The sequence below is a fragment of the Humulus lupulus genome, chromosome X (genome assembly GCF_963169125.1).
Source record: "Humulus lupulus chromosome X, drHumLupu1.1, whole genome shotgun sequence".
Taxonomy (NCBI): Eukaryota; Viridiplantae; Streptophyta; class Magnoliopsida; order Rosales; family Cannabaceae; genus Humulus; species Humulus lupulus.
This window is the reverse complement of record NC_084802.1, coordinates 62441647-62462519: the sequence shown is the minus strand read 5'-3', so window position 1 is coordinate 62462519 and position 20873 is coordinate 62441647.

Here is a 20873-nt window from a genome sequence, read left to right as displayed (position 1 = left end):
AAAATATATTATCTTATTAAAACTATAAAAGTTATTTTTAATTAATTCATATATTTACATAATTAAAATATTTATGAAATCAGGTTATTAATAGTTTTAATACACACATTTACATTATATGAAATTGGTTTTTTGTTAAAAAAAATACATATTTACATAATTAAATTGTGTTTTTGAATAAATCCTTGTGTTCTTGAGTTCACAATTCAACCATTATCAAGTTGAAGAAAAATAAATTATTCAATATAAAAAATCAATCATAACCAACAACTACCTCAATTTCTTCATTCCTAGAACCTGTACAAATCATTCTGATGAAGAACATAGGAGCACAACTATAGATATTCTATTTTGAAACATATTATTTCAACCAAAGAATACAAAAACACAAATCCAGATTTCAGAACCCAAATTTGAAACAAAATTCATACCCAAATCCATACAAACACAAAAGCTCAAGCAAATACCCAAATCCTTCAACCTCATCTAACCCCAAAGCCCAGTCTTGAAGCCCTCCACTTGCCTCGCCTGTGACCCTTAAGCCCAAATCTGACCTTCTGTCTAACACCAAAATGTCTACATCTGACTACCACCTCCGTTTGAAGGCAAGAGTTTTGCCTTGTCAGACTTGTAGCAGGAAAAATAAAGATGATGGGGCATCCCCGTCCGCGAGCATAGGCCTAAATCTCTGACCGCCATCTCCGTCTACGATCACCATCTCCATCTACAAGCACCCCAGATCCAACCCTCTGCCAGCAACTTCGACTTCACCTGGGAAGAAGAGAGGAGATCGGGTGAAGAAGAAGAGAGAAATCAGATAATAAGAAGAAGAAGAGAGGAGAAAAAAAAAGGAAAATAATTTAGGGTTTTTCTAATTTAGTTTTTGATGTTTAAAATAATTAATTATGTAGTAGGAGGGTTGAAATTTAAATATATTTTGAAGGTTTTTTTGTTAATTTTTAATTTTTTTAATTAATTTATTAAGTTTTAATAAGAAAATAGATTTAAAAATATTTTAATTACACATGTGGTGCTGATGTTACAATGACACATCAGCGAGTAAATAGCTAAGTTAGCATTCTGTTAGCCACATGAGATGAAACTTAACAGAAGTACCACTTTACATAACTGTGAATAGTTCAGGGGGAATTTTAAATGGCAAAAAAAAAAAAAAGGGGGCACGATAATGTATAGGTCATAAATCGGGGGGTAAAAATCCTAAATAGCCTATATTAAACCTATAAAAACTTACAATATCAACAATATTAGATGACTGTAATATAAGATTTTTTTCATCAGCAAGTGAGTCCCAAACTTCCACTTTTTTTTTCTTTCAGTATCACCCGTACAAGAATGAAGTGTCTTACAAGAAACATAGGAATATAAATATACAAGTATAATTGATGTTAGAAATTACATAATAAATAGATGTTTAAAAATAGGGTTAACATAAACCATTAGAATTATACTTCATTGCAATGTTCGAATGTAGCGCACAATTTTTATTTTATTTTATTAATTATGTGCTTTAATGTTTTTTATTAATTGTTAAGTGTTAGGAAATTATTTTTATTATAGTTTGAATTGTTTGGTAGAAATTGTGTAAATATAATTGTTAATTGTTTTATTTATTTGTTAATTTAATTTGTGAATAAATTGAATTTTGATTGAATGCACTAAGGTGCATGGTAAGTAGAGATGCACCCCAATTGAGTGTGTGCATGTGCATGGTTGCATGGTGTGCATGCAATAGTTTTCTACACATTAATCTCCTATTATTGGTTTTTTTATTTAATTAAGGGATTTAAAAAGAAAATAAAAAGAAAGGAAAATAAAGTGAGAAGACTCTAGAAGGCTTGTGTTCACACAAGAAAAAAAAATTGGGAAACAATTGGTGAGAGGGGATAGAGTTGGTGTTTTTGAATTCCCGTAACCCTGGACCCAGCCTTAGTAAAACGCTTATAACTTGGGCTGTGAATATTCAATTTAGACAAAACTGGTATCGTTAGAAAGCTAATGAAATTATCTACATTTTTTGTGAAATACCATTTTTCTTAAAACTCAATAGAACTGGGTCAAAACCCAGCCCCAGGTCGCAGGACCCTAGAGTTACGAGAATAGCATAATTTGCTTTATTAGCCTTGGACAGCCAAGGAAGACAAGAGAGGAATTAGTGTGCTGTCAATTATCAAATGGATTGACTGACTGAGTATAATTATTAATTGATTTATATTTTTGATTTAGGGAAAGTAAAGGAAAATGATAATTACCTTTTCTTAGCTAGGTTTTGGTGATTGGGGTATTTAAATAGAAAATAAGAAAGAGCTTGAAGGCTCATTTGGCTTGGTGGCTGCCGTGTGCTTAGAGAGAAGGGAGAGGGAGAGCTTGTGAGTTCTAGGGAGAGAGGGAGAGAGGGAGAGAAGAAGAACTAGAAGGAGAAGAGAAGGAGAAGAAAGTAGAGGCCAAGGCTAGGGATCCTAATGTATGGGTTAAGGTTCATAGCATTACATTTTGTTTCCTCTACATCTTGATTCTAAGCAATGCAAAATGATGGTGATGATAGGTTTGGATTTTGTTGCAAAAGGATTGGAGGCTAGGGTTCGAAATCCCTAGGGTAAGTATTTGGGTTCATAGTGATGTTAATTTCTATCTCTTCTAGAATCTAAGATCATTTTTTTTCTTTTCTTTATGTGGGTTTCAAAACCCTAGGCTTGAACAAGTGGTGGCCATAGTTTGGGTTCTTGTCACTATTGTGTCCTTGAGTTATAACAAGAGAAGTAATGGGAACCTTTTTGTCTTATGGTTGTTGTTCTTATCTTTTGGTTCTTGTTTTTTGAGAATATTGTTTATGAACGATGGTATATTATTTTGTTCTCTTTTGATTTGTTGGTTGGTTGATATTATGGATTTTGGGTTGAAGGGTTGTTTTGTTTGATGCATGAAGGGTTTGACCTTGGGCTTGTGGTTTATATAGGCAAACATGAATAGAGATTTTTGGTTATGCATGAAATAAAAAAATCTTATGGTTATGTTTTCATGGTTGTTTTGAATCAAATGGTTTATGTAATAAGATTGCAAGGATGGTAATGGATACATGCTAGGGTATGAGTTTTGGATTTGTTGGTTGGGGCTGTGAAGGTTTCGGCCTATGGAGTGTGATGCATGTTGTGTTGTTTTTATATTTTGTGTCACTTATACATATTAAGAACATGCTAGGTTAGTGTTAACTAAAATTTTATCTTTAATCTTTTATAAATTGATATATTAGTGATACATGAATATTATGTTTGAGTTTTGAGAAGCATGAATTAAAAATGAATTTTATCATGAATTATGGCAAGACAATAATTTGCATGCATAATTTGATGTCTCTAATGAAATATTGATTTTTTTTTGTAAATATAAGGGTGTTTTATTTCACATTTAAAATTGCCTTTTACTCAATTAATACCTACATTTTTTTTATATTTTATGAAGAAAATATAGTTTTTAATCAAAGTTTATGATTTTTGAGTGATTAAATAGTTGCTGGAAGTTTTGATTAAAAATAAGAAATGTCTTTTAAATGAAATAAATAATGTGAGTATATTGAGTAAATTATTTCCCTAAGTTATGTATATGTTAAATTGATATTTTTAAAATGTAACCATGAGTTTTCACATTATTATTAAGTGCAGTTTTTCTTTATTTTTAATGAGAAATATTTGGGTTTAAATTCACTTGTGATTTTTAAACAAAATAAGTAGTTGCTGAAAGTATATGTTATTAAGTTAAAAATAATTATGTTGTTTAAAAGTAATTGGTTTACACTTACATAAATCAAGTCTTAAATAATACAAGTGAAAATATATTTTTTCCACATAAAATATATATTTTCTCACACTTAATCTTGTACTTTTTTTTAATTTAGAATAAAATATTATTTTCTAAAGAAACCATGAAATTTTATAAGTATTTTTAAATAATTACAAGTTTTATTGTTTCTAAGCAATTTAAAATAATAAATGAAGATATTATTTTATGAGAAATTTAGTGAGGTTAAATGAGTTATTTTAATCAACTTTGAGACTTAAATAAATAATGGTAAACATGAATATGTTGCTGAATTTTTACTTGAATATATTAGAAATGAGCATGTAGAAATTATCGTTTTAAGCGTCACTTTTTAACAACGCTCCCACGTATGCATGTCGCATGCAAATGCACTTTTACGTTCAAATATATGCCTATTATTCAAACATATAAATTTTACTTTGTAACCGTGAATGAATAATATGTAGAATTGACATTATTCTTTTGTGATTTTATGTGAAAATATGCATGTTTAGAATTAATGGACAATTTGCACCATGTGTGCATGGCCCATGCACACATGGGCTATATGTGTTGGGCACGATAATTTACATGTGATTCTAAAGCGAAATATTTGATTATGATTATAGGCTCGTTGTGAAGTTTTTCCCATTTTGCTTTGCTCGGACCTGAGGTAAGGAAGTTAGATAGAATCTTTTGTTTATGCTATGAAACGGTAATGTTGGTTTGTACGAGGATTAAGATATGCTATGTATGATGATGTACTATGTGATATGAAGTATGAAATGTTATTTTCAGATGATATGATGAATTTGATGAATCATATATTTCCTTTGTGTTGATATGACTGAATTGGATGTGTTTTTGTATGTTGTATGAATAAGCAAATGGTTGTTAGCGTGTTGAACGTGACACAAAAAATGGGTTACTAAGGATATAAGACATAACCCGAGTTACTAAGGTATGACGTAATTCATAGGGCGGATGCACTAATGTTATTCAAGGGCCAGAGCCTCCTATTTACCTCAAGATGTGACATGGACAAGAGATGGGGTAATGTTCAGAAGGACGTGATGAATGATGTTTGAATATGATGATGATGATTGAATATGTTAATGATGTGTGAATGTGATGATGATATATGATGGTCACATTTATGAATGATGTATGATGATGATGTTTATGAATGATGTATGATGATGAAATTTAAGTATGACGTACGATGATGTATGGATATGATGTTGTATGAGTCTTACGATGTGATTATGTTATTTGTTTTATTTTCTTTGTATGCTGCTTGTACTTCCTTACTGGGCTTTTAGCTCACCCTCTTACTTTCCCCTTTCAGGTAATAAATAGGGTTTCTCTTTGGCATGCACTGTGATGTGAGGAGTTTCGACGTCAGAGTGTGTATGGCGTGGGGCTAACTTATGGACGAATAAACGATCAACTTAAACGCCAGATTTTAAAGAATGATGTTATGGACTTAAATTTTAAAACTATTGGTGGGACTTAAACTTTATTTATTTTAAACGTTGCATAAGTACTCTTATTTTTATTTTAAACTATTGGACCCAACTTGCATGTTTTATCAAGGCCCCACTGGATTTCATATGTTAAGTGGTTTTCCTTTATTATTTTATGATTATGGAGACGTTTTGCAAAGTAGTAGTTTAGGGCGTTTTACAAATGGTATCAGAGACAGGTTGTCCATGTTTCCAAGGACCCTCCCCATACATGCTAAAGACAGGAAAATTTCACCTCACCGCGTCGTAAGTACTTGCTCTAAATGTTATCTATATTCTTTCCTACTTTTAAATTTTGTAGTTTTGTAATTGTTGTGTAGAAAGTATGCCTCTAGTAATTAGGACTTCTAGAAAGAAACTTCTCGATGAGATCAGTGGGATCTCAATGGTTCATATAGATGATGTAAACGACGAAGATGAGTGGATATCAGCTCCCCAGAAGATGTTTGTTGTGAATGAACGTATTTAATGGATGAGATGCATCATAGGAAATTGCAAGTATGGCACTATCAAGTTTCAAGTAAAGCGAAGAATGGAATATGTCAATGATAATATAACTGGACAATATCAAGATCAAAGGACTCATAAGCTTTGCGATGAAATTTTTAATAAAGACATAGGTTAGGGAGTTTACTCCACGACATTATCTTGTGAGGTGATGTTGTTAACTAGATAGATACGTGCAGTAGCAGAGGAGCACACAAAGTGGACATGCCACAACATTTAGTAGCAAACAACAACAAAACCTCAATGGAGTAAATGCAGACTAAGGAGGTGGAGAGGCGAGTAAATCCAAAATAACATAGTTCAACATAGAGGACAATGACAAGCTATGAACTGACGCAACAATGAGGATAAGTAATGAGTTGCGACATGACGAAATAAGAGAAAGGCTACTAGTACAAACTAAGGATTTCCAGGGTCAACAAGATAATTAGCAATCCTAAAGATGGATGCTATAATTTGGTGAGACATGGTGAAGAAGACACAAAATTTAGACACCATGACCTGGACTGACTTTGTACAAGTTTTCAGCAAAAAGTACTATAATGCTACAGTACTAGAAACTAGAGTTAATGAGTTTGTGACATTGACACAAGATATTCTTCCAGTCACAGAGTATGCCTAGAAGTTTGACAGACTGGCAAGGTTTGCATCTGAGATAGTCTCAACAAAGGTCATGAGTGTTCAAGGATTCATAAGGGGACTAAAGCCTATGATTGCCAGGGGTGTCAAAATGACTAGTACAGAGCTAGTTAGCTATGCTGAGATTCTGGACAAAGCTTTAGACACTGAGTCCATGAAGAGTTGTATATGGAAGGACGGTGCTGCAAGGAGAGAGGCTAATAAGAGTAAATTCTTTCAAGAGAGTAACAAGAGGAGGCCTAATAGGGTCAAAACAGTGGCACTGAGCCCAAGGTCGCAACTCCCAATGGAAATCACAACAACCGCAATAGTCGTAATAATGATTGAAACCGTGGGAATCACCAAAGTAATAAAGTTGAGCACCCTAGTTGTCCTTAATGCTCGAGACGACATATGGGAGAATGTCAGGACGGCACCAACAAATGTTACAAGTGCGATCAGGCAAGACATCTGAGAAAGAATTGCCCACAATGGAAAGTGGGACAGAATAGTAACAACAACCTAGTGCCAGCATGGGTTTTTGCTTTAACCCAGAATGAAGTAGCCAAAGGTAACACCTTAGTCATAGGTCAGCTCCCTATTTCTGGTATGATGTGTAGAGTCCTTATTGATTCTGGAGTGACTCACTCTTATATTTCCATGAATATGATTGATAAGTGGGGTATGCCTTATAAACTGTTTGATCATAGTTTTAGTACAATGTTACCGTTGGGAAACATGATGTTGTCAGCTAGGTGGTTACAGTCAACACTTATAACGATAGAGGGCAGGGAGTACCCCACAGACCTTATAGAACTAAATATACTAGACTATGATGCCATACTTCGCATGGATTGGTTATCCAAACATGGAGTGACAATTGACTATCGAGAAAATATCGTGGAGTTGAGTTCAGACCAGAAGAAGGAGAACTATTTTCTTTTAAAGGAGAGGTAACGAGTTTTCCTACACCCATAATATCAGCATTGGAAGCACGGAACATGATGCATCATGGGTGTTGGCATTTCTGGCTAGTGTGGTGGATAAATCCAAGGAGACAGAGTTGAAACCAAAATATGTGCATATCATCTATGAGTTTCCGGAAATGTTTCCCGATGAATTACCAGGTTTACCCCCAGACAGAGAAATCGAATGCGTGATCGAACTTGCACTAGAAACAGCACCCATATCTAAAGCACCCTATCGAATGACACCTGCAGAGTTGAAGGAACTCAAGAACCAGCTACAAGAATTTTTGGATAAGGGGTTCATAAGACCTAGTCATTCGCCATGGGGGGCACCGGTCCTATTTGTGAAAAAAGGACGGGAGCATGAGAATGTGCATCGATTATCGAGAACCCAATAACGTCACCATTAAGAACAAATATCCTTTGCCTAGGATAGATGACCTTTTTGATCAACTGCAAGGGGCAGCAGTATTCTCAAAGATTGATCAGTGATTAGGGTATCATTAGTTGAAAGTAAAGGAGGGAGACATTCCTAAGATGACTTTCAGAACTTGCTACGGGCACTATACGTTCCTAGTGATGTCTTTTAAACTCACTAATGCCCCAACAACATTCATGGACATGATGAACATGGTATTTAAGGACTATTTGGACAAGTTTGTAGTAGTGTTTATAGACGACATCCTTATCTACTCAAAGACCTAGGAGGAGTATGAAGAGCACTTGAGGTTGACCCTAAAAAGACTACGAGAACATCAGCTATATGCTAAGTTCTCTAAGTGTGAGTTTTGGCTGGAACAAGTAACTTTCCTAGGGAATATAATGTCAAAGAATGGGATAGTAGTGGATTCGTCAAAGATCAAGTCCATTAGAGACTGGCCCTAGTCGAAGAATGCCTCAGAGGTTCGAAGCTTTTTAGGGTTAGCAGGTTATTATTGGAAGTTTGTCGAGGGTTTTTCAAAGATTGCCACACCCTTCACCAACTTGACCCGCAAACATCAGAAGTTCGCATGGACTAAGAAATGTGAAGAAAGCTTTCAAACCATGAAGGATAAGTTGATCTCTGCGCCTATCCTTTGTGTTCCCATAGAGGGCGAGAAATTTGTAGTGTATTGTGATGCATCGAAGAATGGTTTAGGGTGTGTGTTGATGGAGGATGGGAAGGTGGTAGCTTATGCTTCCAGGCAACTCAAGGACTATGAGAAACGGTATGCCACTCATGATCTTGAGTTGGCAGCAATGGTGTTCGCACTAAAGATATGGAGACATCACCTTTATGGGGATAAGTGCAAATTTTACATCGACCACAAAAGTCTGAAAATACTTCTTCACTTAGAAAGAACTGAATATGAGACAACGAAGGTGGTTGGAAAAAGTGAAAGACTATGATTGTGAAATCCTATCCACCCAGGCAAGGCGACTGTGGTTGCGGATGCATTAAGTAGGCGAGGAAATGGGAGTGTATCTGCTCTGAGCACAATAGAGGTGCCTCTTCAGAAGGAGATTGTAAACGCCGGTATTGAGTTCGTGATAGGAGGCCTAGTGAACCTCACGTTATAATCCTCCCTAAGCAAACAAATTAGAGAAGGACAGATAGTGTATGGAACCCTAATTAAGCAAGAGGATTTGGTACAAGAAAGTGGTAGCAGTGACTTCACGATGTCCAATGGTTGATTGCTGCGATATAAGGATATGATTTGTGTGCCTAATAATGATGAGATTAAGGAAAGTATTATGAAAGAGGCATATACAACACCCTATTCCTTACATCCAGGGTCGACAAAGATGTACCAAGACCTTAAGGCATTGTATTGGTGGCCTGGAATAAAGAAGGAAATTGCTGAGTTTGTTGCCAGATGTTTGACATGCCAGCAAGTCAAAGTAGAACACCAAAAGCCAGTAGGGTTACTTCAACCGCTTTACGTTCCAGAATGGAAATGGGAAGAAATAGCAATGAACTTTGAGGTAGGGCTACCAAGGACCACAAAACAACATGATTCTGCTTGGGTGATATTGGATAGACTCACTAAGTTCGCCCATTTTCTACCAGTTAAGACCACCTACTCGGTGGACCAATATGCAAAATTATATGTGAGTGAGATAGTGAGACTTCATGGGGTTCCAAAGTCAATAATTTCTGATCGAGGGTCAGTGTTCACATCAAACTTTTAGAAGGGATTACAGAAAGCTATGGGGACAAGTTTAAAGTTTAGTACCGTATTCCATCCTTAGACCGATGGGCAGTCTGATAGAACTATACAGATTCCAGAGGACATGTTGAGATGCTGTGCTTTGGACTTTGTAGAGTCTTAGAGCCGATACCAACCCCTAATGGAGTTCTCCTATAATAATAGTTATCAATCCACTATTGGGATGGATTCCTACGAGATGTTTTATGGGCGCAAGTGTAGATCTCCCTTGCATTGGAATGAAGTTGGGGAGAAGCAGATATTAGGCCCTGAGGAAATTAGAGAAGCCAGCAAGGCAATTGAGAAAATTCACCGAAGGATGCTTATCGCTCAAAGTAGGCAAAAGAGTTACGCGGACCTTAAGAGAAGGGGCATAGAGTTTTTAGTGGGCGAGTTTGTGTTCTTTAGAGTCTCGCCAATGAAAGGTGTTATGCGTGTTGGGAAGAAAGGGAAGTTGAACTCGAGATATATAGGTCCATTTGAGATTTTGGACAGAGTAGGGCAAGTTGCGTACCGTTTAGCACTGTCCCCAGCACTAGCCGAAACGCATAACATTTTTCACATCTCGATGTTGCGTAAGTGCATGTCAAAGCCCTCTCATGTTCTGAGTTATGAACTGTTACAGCTGAAGCAGGACCTGAGTTACAATGAACAACCTGTGCATGTTATCAAAAGTTGAATCAAAGAACTGATATCGAAAAGGATTCCATTAGTTAAGGTCCTGTGGAAGAATAGAACGAAACGAGAAGCGACATGGGAGTTGAAGGAAGAAATGAGACAAAGATACCCCAAGTTATTTGGTAAGAAAGAATTTCAAGACGAAATTCCTTTTAAGGAGGCTATATTGTAGCACACCAATTATTTTATTTTATTTTATTAATTATGTGCTTAATTTTTTTTTTTATTAATTGTTAAGTGTTAGGAAATTATTTTTATCATTGTTTGAATTGTTTGGTAGAAATTGTGTAAATATAATTGTTAATTGTTTTATTTATTTATTAATTTAATTTGTGAATAAAATGAGTTTTGATTGAATGCACCAAGATGCATGGTAGGTAGAGATGCACCTTAGCAATTGATTGTGTGCATGCAATAGTTTTCTACACATTAATTTCCTTTTATTGGTATTTTTATTTAATTAAGGGATTCGAAAAGAAAATAAAAAGAAATGGAAATAAAGAGAGAAGACTCTAGAAGACTTGTGTTCACACAAGAAAAAAAATTGGGAAAAAAATGGTGAGAAGGGATAGAGTTATCATTTTTGAATGCCCGTAACCCTGGACCTAGTCTCAGTAAAATAGGTATAACTTGGGTTGTGGATATCTGATTTAGACACAACTTATACCGCTAGAAATCTAATGAAATTATCTACATTTTTGTGGAATATAATTTTTCCTAAAACGCAACAAAAATTGGTCAAAATCCACCCCAAGTCGCAGGACCCTAGAGTTACAAGAATAGCATAATTTGCTTTATTAGCCAAGGACAACCAAGGAAGACAAGAGAGGAATTAGTGTGCTGTCAATCATCAAATGGATTGATTGGTTGAGTATAATTATTAATTGAATTATATTTTTGATTTAGGGAAAATAAAGGAAATTGATAACTATCTTTTCTTTAGCAAGGTTTTGGTAATTGAGGCATTTAAATAGAAAATAAGAAAGAGATTGAAGGCTCATTTGGCTTGGTGGTTGTCGTGTGCTTAGAGAGAAGGGAGAGGGAGAGCTCATGAGTTCTAGATAGAGAGGAAGAGAAGAAGAATGTGAAGGAGAAGAGAAGGAGAAGAAAGAAGAGGCCAAGGCTAGGGATCCTAAGGTATGGGTTAAAGTTCATAACATTACATTTTGTTTCCTCTATATCTTGATTCTAAGCAAGGAAAAATGATGGTGATGATAGGTTTGGATTTTGTTGCAAAAGGATTGGAGGCTAGGGTTCGAAATCCCTAGGGTAAGTATTTGGGTTCATAGTGGTGTTAATTTCTACCTCTTCTTGAATCTAAGATCATTTGTTTTCTTTTCTTTATGTGGGTTTCGAAACCCTAGACTTGAACAAGTGGTGTCCATAGTTTGGCTTAAACGAATAAATTGAGTTCTCATCAAGAACTATCAAGCTTATATTGAACTAAACATCGAGCTCATCGAGTCTATATCGAGCCCCATTGAGCTCATATCGAGCTATTCTCATACGGTAAGCAACACCCCTGTCGATCTAATATCGACCTCCATCAAGCTCACATCGAGCTAATCTCAAACAGTAAACAACAACCCTAGTTCAACATCCCTATCGATCTATTATCGAGCTACATCAAGCTCACATCGAGCTAGTCTTAAACAATAAACAACAGAACTTGTGTAGCCTATCAAGCTCCTATCGAGCTCACATCGAGCTAATCTCAAACAATAAACATTAACCCTAGTTCAACACCCCTATCGATCTACTATCGATCTCCATCGAGCTCACATCGAGCTAATCTCAAATAGTAAACAACAAAACTTATGTTGCCTATTGAGCTCTCATCGAGCTCATATCGATCCAGACAACCCTCCATCGAGCTCCTATCGAGCTCCAATCGAGCTCATATCGACTCAATAAAAACAGAACTTGTAAAATTGAAAACAATACATAATTTCTACCACTATCGAGTCATTATAAATGTCTTACCCCATCATTGAGCCACGACTAGGGTGTCTTCCACGTTAGAAACCACGCTGGACAGTGATTCCCAGTCTTTACATCCCTCGGGGTCTTGTTGGAGATGTCTCCAAGCAGCCACTTGGACACTATCCTATACTGTTTGCGATCTGGCTTCTTGAGAGAGTCCAGAACCTGTGTAGCCTCCTTTTCTAGTGTAGCTGCATCAGTGCAAGGTCTTTTCCTCATGGGATTGGTGTAGTCCTCAAACCAATCTGGCTTGCGTCTTTGGTGTCTAGTCCTTTGAAACTGAACCCCAGCAACATCCTCAGGGTTGACAATAACGACTCCCGAAATCGTAGCATCAGGTTTCACAATGATGGTAGGAGGTGTGGTTGGATCATCAACATAGTCCAGAGGAATATCTAGTGACTCTGAGTCTGAATCTTCTTTGGAGCCCCTCGGTTTCTCCTTAATAAATGCTAGGATCTGACTGACTGCATCCATGATCACTGACTGGTTTTTCAGTAGGGTCTCTGGTCGACCTTCAACTCTGTACAACTGCTTAATCAAGTCGGCGAGCTCAGGGGCTGAGGCTAGGGCTGGGGTTGAGGCTAAGGCTGAGGCTGGGGCTGGTGTTGGGGCTGAGGCTGGGGCACAGGAGGGGTGGGACCTATAACCTCCTCCTCCGGGGCAGCATCATCAAATATTGTGGCTGCCTTGCTGCCTGAGAAACTATCTCCACGACTTTCTCAAAAGTCGCATCCTCCTCCTCATCAACCTCCGAGGGATCCTGGCCAAGCCCGGGATAAAGGGGAATATCTCCCTTTGTCAACGACAAATAATAGTCTTTTTCTGCTGGTCGAGGCTTCAACATTAGAAGGACGATCAACTATAAACAGCATAAAACATTTGATTAACTCAAATAATCATATTAGATAAATATATAGATAAAAAATAATTGTTTATTGTCAATCAAATATAACTTACATTCTTCTTCGATAACATCGATAAGATGACGAACTTGGTGAAATCCTTGTTCCTTCGATGCGACCAACTAAGCATCCTCGGGACCATGTTTCCCTAGCTCACAACAAACTATGTCGCAAGCTGCTGGATAGCCTCATATACCCAGTACTGTAAGGCTGGGGCATAACCATACATATTGTACTTGGACTCTTGCTGCACCTTGGCATCCTTCTAGTTGTCATAGTTGGCCTTTTGCTTCACCATGTCCTTGTTACAATTCTGTGATAGCCTCCTATACGAGTACTTCCCCCATTGATTGCTGAAGAAGTACTCTACGTCCTCAACAATTTTAAGAATATCTCACCATATGTGTAACTTGCCCTCTATGGGATTCAGAACCCCCTCAACCAACAAACATAGACCAAGCTTGTACACATCTTCCACAACAGTACAAGTCTTGAACACATGGTCCACCTGTGAGAGCTTTACTTTCTCAGCATCGTTGAAATACTCCTTTATCAACCGGTCCCTGAGATTACGCTCTTCCAACTCTTCTGGTGACGGGAAGTGTGTATACCAATTTCAGCATGGGTCTTTCACTCAGATCGTGTGCAGCTGGCAAATAAATGCATGGAAGAAATAGCCAAGGAGTCCATGTACTTTCCATTTAGACAGCACGATTTTCATGATGATTGTACAAGCTAGGGATGCATAAATTGATAAGCATGAGCTTGCAATATTTATAATGCATGGCCTCCATGATACGAGCTCAGTGGTGTGTTCAGCTCGGGGTGAAAATATATGGCATGTCCATGGATCCCCGAAGACCCGAATACTTTATACGATCGTTTATGGCCAGCCAGCGATAGTTAATGCCCCAGATATTAGGAGTGTTGACGCGGTTCTTCGCCAACAGATAATTATACAAATAAACAAGATGGATTAGTGCTAAATAATGAACCGTAATATGAAAATGTCATAACCCTAAACTGGAGAAATTAGTATCGCGGGAAGGTTATCACTCCTTTCTTTTTAGGTGGTTCGAAGGTTAAAATCCCTCTAGTCCACCAGTCAATATTATTGATCTCTCTTGACAATTCCTTACAGGGTGTTTCGCTACAAAAAATATGCCAACCCCTTGCAATGCCCAGGGTCTTTGTATTTATAGGGAGAGGATACCTGGGCGTTGGTAAAGGGGGTCATCCCGTGACCTTCTTACCCATCATTTCATCTCTGTGACACTGATGATTAATTCCTAAAACTTGACAGTGAGGTGTGGTCTTATCAATAGGTAAGGGGGGATAATGGGCCGCATGGCCCAAACCAGTCGTGGGGTGCCTGAACACGCACGTTTATACTGCATGTCCGAGAATTCAAGAATGGAATAGACACGTGATGTCTGATATCTGCATGTTTACATTGCATGGTAGCCTTTACAAGGATTCGGGCGTCAGGTCTATGCCGCACCTCGAGCTTGATGTAGCACCAGCTCGTGATGTCCATATTGTTGACCCGCTACCTACGAATAGACTGCTAACTCTATGATCAGTTCGGGCTAGAGAGGTGGAGACTCGTAACATCAGCTCTGGGTGGACGATTTACATGTGGCGGATTGCATTATGCCCTTTTCCAGCTCGCTAATAACTCGCGGATATTTAGGGCGTACAAGGAGTCTATTTATTTCATGATCAGATCATATCCTAGTATAACTGGGAATATTACATAATAAATGTAATGAACACATGAATATGTGATTGACTCCTTGTCCAAGGAATTTCTCTATAAATACTGAGAATATTGGACAGGAAAAGGGACGATTATTCTATAATACCGAAACTCTGTCAAAATAGAGAGAGAAGAGCAGTAATAATATAGACTCGTGGACTAGGTGGATTTTAACCACTGAACCATGTAAAAAGACCAGTGTTCTTGAGAGTTTTTTTCTTACTTCAGTTTACCATCAAGCACTAATTCAACCTTGTTATTTTCGTAATTCACTGTTGGCAAAAAACCGCGTTAACAGTTTGGTGCTTTCATTGAGAGGAAAATTAGTGCTTTCATCAAAATCTCAATCAAATCTCATCATGGTGGTCACTCACTCAATGCACGACAATGAGATGGAACAGCCTGGTTGGCAGGGGGCCCACCATACTGCTGTTTCAAATGAGCACAGTCCTGAAGTTTAGCAACAACTGGGAAAGCAACCGATGAGCCACAACGATACTGGGAGTTCGGCGTCATTGTCGTTGAATCCAAACCCAGACTACTTAACTACAGTAGAACTGGAAAATATGCAGTTAAGGAGCCATCTTGCTAAGGCAAACAGACAAATCGAGGAGGTTTTGGTCTGGTTACCCCCTCTTGCAACAAACGTTAATGTCAGAAAGAGGCAAAGTGGGTCTCATAAGTGCCACAGGAATAACCAATCCAAACCAAGTCGGTCAGTCAGAACTGCCACCCCAAGTTCTGTGCCCACAACGCGAGATCGCCAAAATGCTCAGCCTGGTGGCCCTCCTAGGGGTCACCGAAAAGTTAGTCAATCGGTTAGAACCGCGACCCCAAGTTCGGTACCACCATCGTATGCGCATGGGAATACTCATGGCAACCCACGAGAAGGAGCCGGGGCGGGCTCACACAGACAAAATGTTCCGACCAATCTTCCTGCATCACGATCGGATCACTAGGCGCAAAGAGCTAGAAATGGTGGGGCGAAACGACCGCGGGCTAATTTAGTTCACCCTGATGGGACAAGAATTGCCTCACCAGTCAAGCCCCCATCACCCATAAGACATCCGACACCGCCTCGTTCTGCACGAGACATTCATGTTCATGGAAACAGCAGAAGAATCCTCCTCTGTCTGTGCAGGACATTCCTGCTTATGGGGACAGCAAAAGAAATCCTCCTTCGTCTGCCCCTACTTATGTCCTGTGAACCTGTGTCAATAGTCTGGATCCTCAGCCTCAACCGCGAGCAGTGAGCTTCGCTAATGGAAGTTATTGGATTGAGAGCCATCAAAGTGACAGGTCTGAAGGCGATCTGATAAATCACCCGAGTTCGGCAGACTCCCCGATTTGATCCACAGCCTGATCTGCGTGATCGTTGAAACTCCCAGAGAAGAAATTCAGCTCGAAATGAAGGAGTTAGTTACACTCATCACAGGGGAGGTCCTTCCAAGGTAAGTGATAATGGGAATGTACCACAAACAGTACATGAGGCATTCAATAAACTCATGGAAGAGCTTTTCCACTAATTTCAAGAGAGCATTCGGGTCTTCTCGAGCAGCTACGATTAAAGCTGACTCTCTGGCAAACATAAAGCAATAGCCCGGTGAACCATTGAAAGCATACCTAAGAAGGTTTTCCAATGTTGCTGCACGAGCTAGAGACGCCGACGAGAGTTCTATGCTCATGGCAATGAGAACGGGAATCCTTGTTGGAGGCGACCTGTGGCAAGAGCTACAGAGGAAAGGATTTAGTACTGTTGATGAGTTCTTGAACCGAGCTCAAAGGTGGGTTAACCTAGAAGAGGCACGAGCTTCCATCATAGGAACTAGCCAAGTCCCTGTCCAGGGCGTTGGAGCAGTAACGAATGTAGCGGCTACGGCTCAAACAATTTCCCAGAATAACCAAGAGGGGAATAACAAGAGAAAGGGAAATAGTGAGGGCGACCAAAATGGAACAAAGAAAAACAAGTCTGTGGAGAAACTTAAACTGGTCAACCCAACATATACCGATCTCACAGATACTAGAGAACACATCTTCTTGGAAAATTCAGCTCGCCTTCCGTGGAAGAAACCAGAACCGTTAAAGAATCAAAGGGCGAAGAGAAACCCTTCAAAATTCTCTCGATTCCATAATGATATCTGTCATAATACTGATGACTGCAGACACCTGAAGGATGAAATCGAGACTCTCATCAGGGCAGGATCTTTGGCTCAATACGCCCGGAATCGAACAACTCCCAGTCAGCCCGCTAGACAAAACACTCCGTCAGCTCCGGAAGCTCCAATGAATCAAACTGGAGCTCACGTGAATTAGGACAATCCTCCTCCGATAACAGGAGGAGATATAGCCACCATTTCGGGAGGAACTCATTTGGCAGGCACGAGTAGAGGTGCCCAAAAGAGCTATATCAACGAACTGAAATCCCAAAACGAAGTCTAGTTTTTCCCGGAGCAACGGTTGTCAAAGTAGCAGCGATTGGAAAAACAACCAATCCGTATTACAGAGGAAGATGCTAGCCATGTCCAGTTCCCACATAACGATCCCCTGGTGATAACTGTTCAGCTCGCTAACCGAAGAGTTAGGAGGACGCTAGTAGATAATGGAGGTTCCGTGAATCTACTCTTTAGGTTCATCTTAGAAAAAATGGGATTTTCTGTAACCGAGTTGAAGGCCACCTCCGTGATTTTATATGGGTTTTCTGGTGAAGGGTCGGCAGTTATAGGAACAATTAAGTTAGTGGTAACATTGGGTGAAGGTCCACAAACTGTCTCCAAGCTTCTCGATTTCGTGGTCATCGATTGTCCAGCCGCATACAATGCAATTTTGGGCCGACCTGCATTGATGGCGTTCGAAGCCATAACCTCTGTCCGCCACTTGACAATCAAATTCCCCCCATCCGCAAGAATATGCACTGTGAGAGGCGATCAGCTCGTTGCCAGGGAATGCTATAGCATTTCCATGAAGGGAAAATCACAACCCGGGCAGCAAGCAATGACCATAAGTGATGGAGGTGAGGAATCCCTGGAAGTGGAAGTTGCCTCCGGGACGGAAGAACCTCAAGGAACAAAAGATAGAGACATCGCCCCAAATGATGACATCGATCCATGAATAGGTGAGGATAGGTCAGAGCTCCAAGCTATTAAGGAGCTCGAGGAGGTAAAAATAGATCCCACAGATGCTTCAAGTGTCGTTAAGATTGGAAAAAAACTTGGCGATGATAGGAAAAAGGAGCTGGCTAAATTTTTTCAAGGGAATCTAGATTTTTTGGCCTGGTCTCATGAAGACATGGTGGGAATAAGCCCTAGTGTGATCATGCACACCCTAAACTTGGATAAAAGTGTTCCTGCGAAATCCCAAAAACAGAGACGTTTGGGAACAGTTCGAGCTGAGGCATTGGAAGAAGAAGTAGCTTGGTTATTAAAGTGCGGGTTCATTCATGAAGCAAAATACCTGATCTGGGTCGCGAATCATGTCCTGGTACCAAAGCTGAATGGAAAGTGCCAGACATGCATTGATTTCTCCGACCGGAACAAGACTTGTTCTAAGGATTACTTCCCATTATCGAGAATTGATCAGTTGGTAGAGGCCACCGCAGGACACAAAGTCATGTCTTTTATGGATGCGTACTCTGGATATAACCAGATCGCGATGAATCTTGCGGACCAGGAGCATACTAGCTTTATGACTCCAACGAATGTATGCTGTTACAAAGTTATGCCCTTCGGGCTGAAGAATGCCGGGGCTACCTACCAACGGTTAGTTAACAGAATGTCTGTTGATCAGATTAGGAAAAATATGGATGTGTATGTTGACGATATGCTATTCAAATCCAAAACTACCGATAACCATGTTTCCAATCTAAAAGAATGTTTTGAAATATTGAGGAAATAAAATATGAGGCCAAATCCCTAGAAATGTACTTTTGGAATAGCGTCGGGAAAGTTTCTAGGATTCATAGTCAATACAAGGGGGATAGAGGTGAACCCAGAAAAATCAGGTCATTATTGGAGATACCTTCGCCCAGCTCATGTAAAGAAGTTCAGAGATTGACTGGAAAAGTGGCGTCGTTAAACTGATTTATTTCAAAGTCCACTGACAAGTGTTTGCCCTTTTACAACTTCCTCAGAAGAAATAAGAAATTTGAATGGACTGAGGAGTGCGGGCTGGCATTCCTCACCCTAAAGACACATTTGACCGGACCCCCAGTATTGTCTAAGCCTATATCTGGAGAGCCCCTGTTCCTGTATTTGGCAGTGACAGAAAATGCAGCCAATGCCGTGTTAGTTCGGGAAGAATACCATGCTCAAAAACTAGTGTACTATATAAGAAAAAGACTTCTTGGGGCTGAATCACGGTATCCGCTGATAGAAAAGATAGCATTTTGCTTTATATTAGCTTCCAGGAGGCTTAGACCATACTTCCAGTCCCATTCAAATCACGTCATGACAGACTAACCTCTAAGGCAGGTTTTACAAAAACTTGAAGCGTCGGGACGTCTTTTAAAATGGGCAGTAGAACTCAGGCGATTCGAGATACGGTACACACCACAGACCTCGATCAAAAGCCAAGCCATTGCTGATTTTGTGGCTGAATGCACCGAATTTCAAGAGGAGATTTTGAAGGAGTCAGGGCAGGAGTTATGGATAATATTCCTGGACGGCTCATCTAATGAGAATGGATCCGAAGCTGGGATCATATTGATCTCTCCAGAGGGGCATCGATTCCATACAGCACCGAGATTCAGATTTGAAGCATCAAACAACAAAGCTGAGTATGAGCCTTTGTTAGCCGGGCTTAGAGTGGCAAAAGAATTGAAAGCAAGGGTCGTCCAGTGTTATAGCGATTCCTAGCTTGTGGTCAATCAAGTGTTGGGGGAATATCAATCGCGTGGTACCAAGACGGCAGCTCACCTTGCTAAGGTGAAGAGAGAGCTATTAGAATTTGAGTACGGTGCCGTCGAACAGATCTCTTGCGAGCAGAACACTAATGTTGATGCTTTGGCAAGGCTTGCCACCACCAAGGAAGATGAGACTTTGAACGTAGTACCGATGGAATTTTTGGAGAGTCCAAGCGTTGCAAAAAATGTTATAGAGGTCAAGGTGATTGACATAAGGCCGACCTGGATGACCCCCATAGTGGAATACCTTACAATAGGAAGGCTACCTGAAGAAAGAAAGGACGCGAGAAAGATATTCTATCAAGCTCCGAGATATGTGATAATATATGGAATGTTACATCGACGTGGTCATTCACTTCCTCTTCTACGGTGTGTTCTGCCTGAGGAGACTAAAACCATTATGCAAGAGGTGCATGAAGGCTTTTATGGAGATCATGCTGGGGGGAAAAACCTAGCCTTGAAAATATTAAGGTAGGGTTATTTTTGGTCCACTTTAACAAAAGATTCCATCTCCCATGTTCAGAAATGCGACAAATGCCAGCGCTTCGCAACAGTCGCCCAAGCTGCTTTAGTTGAGCTGACGATGATCTCATCCTCGTGGCCATTTGCAGTATGGGGCATTGACTTAATAGGATCCTTGCCTATGGGAAAGGGAGGAGTTCGCTATTTGGTGGTGGCAATTGATTATTTTACGAAGTGGGTAGAAGCCGAGCCTTTGGCAACCATCACTTCCAAGTGAGTCCTGGACTTTGTGGTGAAAAACATTGTATGCTGATTTGGGCTCCCTAAAAAGATCGTGTCAGATAATGGAATCCAGTTTTACAGTGATCTGTTCACCGATTTTTGTGAAAAGCACGGAGTTAATAAAAGTTTTTCTTCGGTTGCATATCCACAGGCCAATGGAGAAGTCGAGGTTGTGAATAAGACTCTAAAGGTGAGCCTTAAGAAAAGGTTAGATGAGGCCAAAGGAGTATGGCCCAAGCAACTCCCACAAGTACTTTGGGCATACCGAACTTCCCACAGGACTTCC